The following is an 11,119-nucleotide window of genomic DNA, read 5'->3' as shown; positions in this document are numbered from 1 at the left end:
ACTTCAGTATCAAAAGTAAACATACTTATGGTCATAAAATACCACAAATGGGAGTTTAATGTATTTACAAATGAGGAGATAAGAAGGGTGAATGTTGTAGTAATGGGGTCAGAAGTGTATGTTTCTCTCTGAAATGTTGTTGTTGTCACTCAAAAGAACTACACTAAGAAGAAAGGCTGATAACTTTAAAATGGCACCTTTCAATGCTGCTTGAACAGACGCACTTTCCACCATCTTACGTCTTCATATCATCAACTTGTTGCTATGGTTATCGGTACCACATCCAACGGCGCCACTCATGTGAACAGATTTGTTGTGAATAAACAACAGCATGTTCAGTGTGACGTTTGGTGTTTCAGAACACACGTCATATATATATATATATATATATATATATGCATATCCTGTTTATATTAAGAGGAACGTCAATGTTTTTTGTTTTTTTTCTGGATAGGATCAGAATGCAACATTATTCACTCTAGAATGTCGAATAATGATTTGATTAGGACTTAATCATGCTATGGTTACATGTGAGCACATTTACTGACAGTCAATGCCAGTTTGTACAATGGTTTATATTTAGCAACGGTGCTCTTAACTTTACAGTATTAATTAACTTGAGGACGTACTGTATGTCAATTGACAGCTTACAAGCTTTGAGTCATGCAGACTTGATTTGACCCGACACATTGCCACAGTCTGAGAGTGCTGCTAACAAACTCTGCACTTGCTTTTTCTATTTTCCAGGAGTCTACCATGTGGCCCTGCTGATATCCCAAATGCAAGCCATGCATGGGGGATAAAGCAAGGTCAGCCGCTCTAGCATAGCATGACATTTTTTATGTGGGGCCCATCACACGGCTGCTCCTCTGCGCCCATTAAATGCAACACACTACCAAATGAAATCTGTTTGCGGCCATTCCTCTGATAACCAATGTCCAGATAGATACAACATGCATGTTTGTATTTCCCTGAGCAGTTCATAGTTTGCAAATAAAGCAGTAAAACAGAGCAGCATTTAGGATCAGAGCTCGAAGGCTCTTTTATTGAGGTAATGTTTGATGGGTGTGGAAATATAGGCAATATGGCTGCAGTCAAAGCCCTGTTTACAATGTACAGGGTTATTTTAAAAGCTAACGTTTAATCGCAACAAAAGTAGATGTATTTGTTTGCAGAATCACTTGAAACTTGAAGTACTGCAGCTCGTTCTGTCGTGTTGTTCACCTATGCTGCATGTCATGTTGTGTTTTTGGTATTATGTCATTAACACTTCCCAATCATCGTTTTCACAGAACTTATTAGCAAGTTTTTAGCACACATAGCTTTGCATGACTCAGGGCCCTGCCTAAATCAAGATTAACCATGCTACCTGAGTCAAATACAATGCTGGCACTCGTTTTGCATTACACACATGCTTTGATTCCTTTCTCATCTGTGTCACTGCAGGACAGGAATTGAGTTTCCTCTGAAAAATAAGACACACGCTGCTCGCTTTCATGTTTGTCAACAACCCCTACAGTTAGTCAAATGGCAGGATACTGATGGTGCTGGGGGAACTAGTTTGAATTCGTGCAGAAATACTAAAGACTTGCATGTGACGAGATCTTATTTTAACACACGAGTAAAACATTTTCCGCATACATAAATACATACATCTGATGGGTTATTCTTAAGTGATTCTTCCTACTTTTCCTTTTGACATACTTAAACAGTTTAAATTCAGTCCTAAAATGAAGTGTTAGTGCCAGCTCCATTAACAGTTGGGATCTTATGCAGGACTGTAACTTGTCCCATTGTGTTATCAGCAGAGGTGCTGCTTGTCAACAGGCAAGGTAGTCAACTGCTTGGAGCACAGGCCAGTAGGGTGCCCCTTAGGGCTGAAAAACTTTAAATCCAAGCAGTGGCCTTAAATGTGCAAATTTTGCATTGAAAGCATGAAACCTCCCTAAAGAGGCCCTCACTCATTTTCTTTTGCCCTGCAAAGCATTTCATGCATTATTGCTGTGAACACCAAAGTTTGCCATTGACAGACAACTAAGAAAAATGCAGAGGAGTTATCCTCTATTAGAGAGAAAAAAGAAACAGGAAAAAAGTGGAAGAGGAGTGACACTGGCAAACACTCTGTAACCAGGAACTGAATCTGGGGGAAATATTTTTTAACAGTTTCTCTTTCCGGTGTTATTTGTTTATTCCAGAGTCTAAGCCAGTAGCCAAACTACTTCAAAGACATCAGGGTCTCTTGTGGATTTGCTTCATCTAGAACATTAATTTGTGAAACTAGGGTATATTTATTGCTGTATCATCATTACAGCTAAAGTAAAACAAGTAACACTTGCTTTAATCGTTGATTTAGGAATAGTTTTATCCGGTACAGTATTTTTCATCTGGTACAGAATTTGTATTCTTCACAAAAGTTGGTGATTGAGAAAAATACAGTTGTTCTACACTTGAGGTGTGGAGACTGTGGAGGCGGGGGGAGCTGAGAGATGAAGTAGGTTGATCTGAAGAGAGCTTTTCAATGGTTTCAATGGCTCTGCTGTGGTTCTCCATCAACCTCGTCTTCTTATTCCACAAGGTGAATCTCCTGTTGTCACTGCTGTGAAGGATGACTTTAACATTTCCCACAGGGACATGAAGAGTGAGGTGGGAACTACACCTCATGCTGTGAAAAAGAGGATCAGGATCTAACGCTTCTGCAATAGGTTGCTACAGTATACTCCAGCCTGTGGGGAAAAGATCTTGATACTGAAAAAAAATTGAAGCTTATATTGATAGGCCATCATAAATACACCATTCTCCATTAGAATCATTGAGGTACATGTAACAAATAAATCAAAATGCATCCAGCTCATTGCAATGTGGAAGTTTAGCTTGATAATAGTTATAAAACAATTCACTGTTGGGTAAGAAGTAGTGTGACCTGCACCACTTTTTTTTTTGGTGTACCTCAACCTGAGTTAAAGAGGGCACTGCATGGGAGAAGCTTGTATTACTTTGTGCCATCTGAGTTATATCTCAATGTCCTCAGTTCATGCACAGTGGCATCTTCTGTTCTTCCTCCTAAACGGATTGATTTGTAGTGGAATTGGCTTCATAACTATGAAAAAAGGAAAAAGCCCATGCAGTTCACACAACAGGTACTTGGTTTGGCTATTGCTTTATTTATGAAGGAAACAAACCAAGCCGTTACAGTCGTATCTTGAGTTTGATGTCCTCTCCTTAATCACTCTCTATTTTTCACTTCTGTCCTCGAGTTATTTGTTAATTTAAGGAGGGTTTTGAGGATAGTTTTACAAAAGAAAATGCAGTTCAACACAACAGGCCGGTAATTTCCTGAACTGACAAACATCCCAATTAGCCATGTTATAAACTATTAGATCATACAATGAGTATTTTGTAGCTTTGTTCAACTTTACAGCATGTTCTAAGTAATACAGCAGTGCGCTTTGACCACTGCTTATTTTTTTTTTTGTCTTTTTCTTTTGTCATTTCATGATAATGACACAGCAAACATTTTTCTCAAATCACACACTCTGAGCGGGTATATAGGTCAATAGCTATTATAATGTTTTACTGCTTGGCTACAGGTTAAGGTCAAATAAGTGTTGGAGAATGGCATATAATGTCACTTTTTCCCAGCACAACTTTAATGGTTTACAAAAAGTGTCAGCCTGAAAACAGTTAATGTTGGCATAAGACATTGTTGCTAAAAAACAGCAATAGCAACTTTATTTATGGCCTTAAATATGTGGCCTTACCATTTGATTAATTTGTAAGTTGTAAGTTCATTAACATTTTATAAAAAAGGGTTAACATTTAATAAAAAATGGTTGAGCTGTAAAATGTGTTGTGAAATGTCCTGAAGTCAGTGTGAGTTATTGAATGATGGCTAGCATTAGCCTTTGAAACTTAAATACTTGGATGTAAGGCATTATGTCCCTTTTAATTGTAATTCAATAGTACAGGTATGTTCACATTTTGCCACTTGAAGGTAAACTAGCTAGCTTGATCAGTTGGAAATGCATAAAATGCTAATATTAATATTAAATTGAGCTAGGAAGTGAAGCGTTTCAATCCTGACATTATCTTAAGGTAGTGAGCTATCAAATATTTCACAAGCTATGCCTTTTAATATTGGCCTATAGATGTCCATCTATTAAGTTTAATATTATAAACACTATCCATCCTAATCTGATAAAAAAGAAAAATTACTTCCATTGTATTGTGGTGAATTATATTTATTTCTTGAGGGCTCCTGCCATTCATCTACACTAATATAACCTGCTCCGAATAAGGAACAAAATCTGTCACCTTGATCTCTGGAGGGTTGACTGTGATGCACATCTGATGGAGTTGTCTCTACTTAGTGAGAGAAACAGAGCAGCTGTTATGATGACATACAATCACAAAAGGAGTTGAAAAGTGGCCATCAAGCTTGTTTCCCCCTTTACTGACCCAAAGTAATAAGAATCCAGACCTTAACTATCTTTCTGAATGATTTTTCCTCTCAGCTCAATGAAATACACACAATTCCACTGAGCTGAGAGGTGGTAGAAACATGTTCTTGCACATACTTTTCTTTTTCAAGTTCCACAAAGTAAGATGATCCCTCCTCAGCCCTCTTTGGACCTTTGGCTGGCCTACATTAAGCATCATGAGTGTAATCAACCACCCAGGCACATACATCACACATCGCTTGAAAAGGTTGTCATCACTACCAAATCAGTACAATTATTAGATAATGCTGTAAAGGCAACACTTTATTCAAAGACACATTTGACATTTTACAGATAATGGTCTGAAGCTCAGCCATAATAATGTAACCCTTTAAAGGATTTATTGGTGGGCCTGTCAGATAGCCTAGATTGTCACACGCCCCATGTTCAGAGGCATTAGTCGTTATCATCCTCCTCTCACCTCCCAACAGTTCATCTGTCCTATCCATTAAATGCAAAAATGGCCAAAAAACTGCTATTATTTCTTCATAAATATAGATATTTTTTAATAGACAACTTATTAGATTTGTTTTTACTTATGTATTTAAACCTATAACATGTAGTACACCATTTTCTGGAGCCCTTCAGAATGTATAAAGTCAGTTTTTTTGTGGTAACATATTTACATTTCAATAGCTCCAGAGCAGGTGACGTAACTATTCAGTTTGCTCAGGGCTTAAATTGAAGTTTGGGCATAAAAATTGTACCTCTGGTTATAGCTTCAAGTTTAATCAAGACAGGAGAGAGGACCCTTTTATCTCTGGAGTTCAGACTCTTTAACAATTTCAGTTTGTAAAAACCTAATTTACAAGGGGGGGGGGGGGGGGGGGGGGGTATGGGTATGGATGGTCGAGAAGAAAAATGTGAAGCAGGCCTAAAGTTGCATTAACGTTTGGTGAGATAACTAAACCAAAGTGCTAGTAGTTCTGTTTTACTAACATAAACCTTTAACCAGTGCTTTAATTGGATAAAATAATGTCTGTTACAACCCTTATTCACCTGCTGTCAGTGTGTCACACAAACAAAGAACCTCTGCATCTCTTCATTACCATGCATAATACCTGATTTTTGCAATTAATTTAGTCAGTCAGCCTTTTCAACCCCACATGTAGAGATTTAAGTGGAACATATGTCGCTTTACCTTTAGGCTCTTTTGGTTGATTTCATGTAATAACTGCATCCGGACTCTGTTTGTAAAAGTTGCCAACACTGGTTGAAATTTTTCCATACTGAATCTATTGCTCTCAGCCCATTTTCTATTTATTTCCTGCTCTGTTGAACAACATGCATTACACTTAACCATTTTTTTTTATACAACCACTAAGAGTTGCCAACTTTTTTAATTTCAAGTCTAACTAATAACTGGCTGAGGGCATGGCAAGATAAGGTGGTTGGTAAACATTACAGCAGGTTGCTTGGTGGTTGAAACAGAGCAAGAGAAGCGTCCTCTTCTTGTTAGACCACAACATAAACCGACCAGAGGTGCCGTAAGAATCTATTGCTTTAAACAACTGAAGGAAAACACAATTTTTACATATTCTTTCTCAGATTGGTGAACATCCATTTTCACTTGATTTAAAAGTTTAACAATGTTGTTTTAGTCTCTCTAAAATTAATTAAACTGAAGCATCATTTCAGACCTGAAACAAAAGCTCAATAACATTTTCTCTTCTAAATGGTAAAGTAACTTCTGAAACTTAGAATCCTGCAGAATACCAAACTGTGCATCTTGACAGCTTGTGCGTTGGGAACCTTCTGATAATGGCTGAAACAAAAACAGAGTCTGAGGTCAGGAACACTATCTGTCTTGAATAGTGACTTGGGAGCCCCAGAGGTTCATGGGGGTCTTCAGCCTGTGGATGCCCTAGCAATCATAACCTCCCTCAGGGTGTTGCAGGGAATATTTCTAAGGATATGTCTGTTATTCCTGATTGTCAGCAGTTTAGCTGACTTGAGAGGCCCGTTATGTGAGCAAAGCTTTTTCTGGGAGTCGAGAGAGTTTTTTTTTTTTTTTTTTTGCTACAGCACACAGAAAAACCTGTTTATGTGTTCAAATAGTGAGCCCATGAAGGTTACATTTTGTAATTCCACGATCTGGGTGTCATTTATTTCCTTATCTCATATATCTCTTAGTAGTTTTTTAAATGTTAGCTCAGTAGTTCAACAACACTGAATCATGTCCTGCAGTGACTTCATCCTCTGAACACCAGAAGATGGACCCTTTAACTGACGCACAACAACAAATTGTACACTCCACCGCTGATTGCGACTTTAAAATGCGGCCAACATTGCGTGGCTGGTTAGCTAGCTATTTTTGTTGTGAACCCTATAAATTATATGTACTGTATCTGAACTTGGTTCAGTGTCACTGACTTTTGATCTTGCTAGCATTTGCTTTCAAACTGAGAGCTAAGTCCAAGCGAACTTTGAGCTGAGCAGGCTAGAAATATCTCTGTCTATTTACTGGACCAATCCATTACATTTCCATTGTATTAGAACTCTACAGGGATGGTATTTTTTTGTTTTTTTAGCTTTCCATACCTTCAGGCTTGGAAAGGTCTGATGGTATGAATACAGTTAGGGTTAAAATTAAGGCATTCAAATGGTTGTTAATTCTAAAAATGTTTGTTTTGCTTGATGGCTGAATCTTAATAGTAAATTGTAATGAATGACCTTTTGTCCATTATTTTGCATTTAAAAAAAGCTTTTTATTTTGAATTTTTGTTGTACTTTGATGGTTTGGCATTTGTATAAGTATCCTGATAAAGACTGATTTTTTTTCTTAGCCATTGTTTCTTTAAAAGCAGGACAGACGTGCATATTTTATAACCCTCCTATACTTTCATTGTCTGTCTTATATTCATCTTTCTTACATTGTTATGTCATTATGTGACTGTTAGAGCTGGTGTCACCCCCCCTCCCCCATTTCACCTATTTGCACGTCCAATGATCTGCAGGACTATTATTACTGTTTGCCAAACAAAGCCCTTTGACTGTAATCCCTGCATGGCATCTGGTCCTCATTATTCAGTGTGTTGGCCTGTTGGGTCAAAGATGACATGTAACTGCACGCCATTAAATTTAGATAATACAAAACAAACCACACAGGAAGGAAACATTGTTATCCCACTGCACAGGTCAACAGTCGCTGACCCTTTACATGTTAACATTCATAGGAATGATGGAGAGCAGTGTTAATATTATTTTTCAGTGAGACAAATAATTAGAATAATATTTTTTCTTCTTCTCTTCATTTGAAAATAACATTTCCATGTAGTTTATGTGTAACTAAATGAGTCAGTAAGGCTACACAGGTAAATAAGTTAAGAACTGATTTGAGTACAAGCTGCTTTCCAAATCATTTGCACATATAATGTACGCATGAGAAAATCCTAATTATCCAGAAACAGCTAAAAACTTTTGACCTTACTCTTGTGTATATTGTAATGTATTTTTGACTCAAGTTTGATGCACCAATGGAAGCAAATCAGGTGGGTAGCTATATAATGGAGAATTTTCTTGGAATCTATAGCTCATCTCCACCTTCATTTGTGTTTCATAAAGCCTGACGGTAAACAATCCTTATATGATCAGTGTATTGGATTTCTTTCTACAAAAGAGGACCTAATGATACATCTATGCCATTTTCTTCTCACAATGCAGACTGATGTTGCCAAAAACACTCTTGGCAATTCCTTATCTTTGTCATAAATGCTTGTTTATTGATTCCAGCCCACAATGTCTGCATTTTAGCAAGACAGAGCAGAGGGAGAGTTTTTTTTTTTTAAAGTCTTTTTCATATCTCCATTGTTAAAACACTATAAAATGTGTTTCCCTCTAAATCAAAAAAATTACCTTGTAGCCCCCGTCTCATATGAACTCTTGGTATTATGGAGACAGTTTCAGGAAAGCCCCTTCCTGTAATTTTCCAGAATAACCATATACCCATGTGCTTTAGAAGAGGAGATGTCCATGTTGAGACTTTTACTCAAAATACTACGGTTGATCTGGGTTAAGAGTGGAAGCAATGAAAGTGACTGGATATGATTTGAAAAAGGCCCTAACATAGCCTAAATAAGGTCTAAGCTCAAACAGTAATCCAAATCAAGCCAAAACCAAGTCAAGAGGTCAAATAACTCCCTACAGGGCTCAGAGACCGCATTGTGTTGAAGTATAGGTCAGGGGTTGGCTACACAAATTGTGCTGCACTGAAGTTTTCTCCATAGTTAGAAAATGAAGAAAGTTTGGAAATAATCAGAACTCTTCCTAGAGCTACTCTGTGTCTCTAAGTGATTGACCTATCAACCCAATGGCAAAGAACTGGAGAAAACTTAAAATGAATGTCCATAGACTGTTCTCGTACAACCTGATAGAGCTGTGAATGATCTGCAGGGATTGGTAGTAATTCCCCAAATCCAGACGGGGAAAGCATGTCACATCTTACCCTGCTGTAATAACGGCCAAAGCTGCTTCAACTAAGTAGTGTGCAAGGTTTCTGAATATAAATGTAATCGTGACATATGCAAGGGATAATACCAGGCAAGGTTCGCGTAATCAGGACTATGAGAAATGTGATTATGGACACCTTGATCACCCCTGTATTCTCATTTTTTAATTTTATATACTTTATGTATTTTATATACTTCATATATATTTATATCCGCCCAAGGGGAAATTCTGGTTTGCACTGTGTTATTTTAGAGACATGCTTCTCACACACAGGCCTGAATCCCAAGCAGGCATGCATTAATGGAAAGATGTCAGAGTGCGGTGGTAGCCCCCCTGGAAGCACACCCCTGAGCTGGTGTGGGTTTGGTGCCTTGCTCAAGGACACCTCAGCAGTGCTGGAAAAGTTGTCTGGCACCTCTCCAGCTACCAGATCAACTTCCATATTTTGGTGTGCATTGGGACTTGAGCTGGCGACCCTCCGGTTTCCAACCCAAGTCCTTACGGACCGAACTATTGCCACCCCAATTATTTTAAATAAAAGCATCTATAGCAGATAAAGCTCAAACGATCCTTCATATGGTACTGGAAGGGGTGCTGCAGTACCTATGAAGTTACTCAATGTGTTTTGGTGTCACTTGTTAGTTCACCACTCTCAAACAAAAGCACAGGCACACTATACTTACAAGAAAAAATAATCAGAGCGAGAGTTTTATTTTTGGACATGAGAATTGTTCCTCAGCTTGTTTGAAATGCATATGGCAGGTTTGTACAATGTATCCTCAAACAATAAAGCCATCTCGTTGCTCATTTGCATTTCTTCAAACAAGGAATTGGGGTAAGGCTTCAACATCTGTTGTATCATGTATTCCTTAACGAAGCCTGAGCCAAGATGTTAGCGGAGGCTTGGGGGAATCTACTTAGTTTGTAGATATTTACAAAGAAAAAGTTTTTGTTTTTTTTAACCAATATTTTTTGAATATTGCTAAAATACATCATTTTCTGATCAAAGGGATCACCCAGGTTATTACAAATTATCCTGAGAGAGATGTGAATGTTGTATAGGCATTGCATAGGAACAACCTCAGATAGTAAAACGAAACACAAAATGTGCTGGGCTATCAGTAAGTCGTCGCCCACCTTCAGCAGTTTTTGTTTTTCGGGGGAGCAAACAGTTCTTTATAAACTTTCATAGCAGTCGTTTTTTTAAATAATGTATCTATCTAATAGTTCTTGTGATTTCAGATAGGCCCAAAGTAAGCACCAATCAGCTGACCATCACAATAATAGAAAAAAACCCAATGTTCATATATCTAAGGAGAGCATGGACGATAGCGTCATTGTATTTGCAGTCTCACATATTTAAAATTAGAGGATTCAACAGCTTTATAAAACCTTCATATTCTCCTCCCACACTGGAAAGTACAATCGGTATAGTCTGTTCAACTTTCCATTTCTGTTCAAGTTAAGAAATATTATGGATAAGGCCAAAAAACATTTCTCACTTGGACATCATACATAAATTAGTGTGAGAAAGAGGCAACAACATACTTCGTGGACTAACAGAATTACTAATTTCTCATTTTGGATGAGTGCATAATGTGTGTTGGATGGGTTTAACTGTACTAACACAGCAGCACCGTCACATTCAGGGTGGGGAGCTCAGTGCTGCTGTAATTTTGAACTGCTGTGTTCCAGGAAGCAAATAGTAGCAAGATTCAGTGGACATGAAAAATCTTACTAATGTCATCGCTTCCTGACTTACAGCAACCGTAAATAGGAGTTCTAAAAGGGATAAAATCTGAAAGAATATCGAGACATACGTAGTTCAAAACAATATAGGCCCACAATATAGTAACAAAACAGCTAGTGTTAGTGTTCAACAACTTCATGGCTAAAATTATCTTTTTATCACCTTATACAGCGTGTAATTTTTTTGGGGGGCAAATCAAGGTGGCGAATGGTAGTGTTAGCTAGCCAAGTCATGTTAACAAGCTAAAAGTTAGGAAATGCTAACAATTATTGTGACTTAGCAGTAGGCACCTAAGCAGTTATTACACATGTTTTTCCACAACATTAAATTTGACCACTTCCTGCAAAATTGTTTCATTATCATAGAACATGAAAACATCTGAAATAAAATAAATTCCTTGCCAAGGCAGATGTTAGGTAGCTTA

The sequence above is a fragment of the Symphodus melops genome (assembly GCF_947650265.1).
Source record: "Symphodus melops genome assembly, chromosome: 21".
Classification (NCBI taxonomy): Eukaryota; Metazoa; Chordata; class Actinopteri; order Labriformes; family Labridae; genus Symphodus; species Symphodus melops.
Note: the sequence above shows the minus strand (reverse complement) of the source record.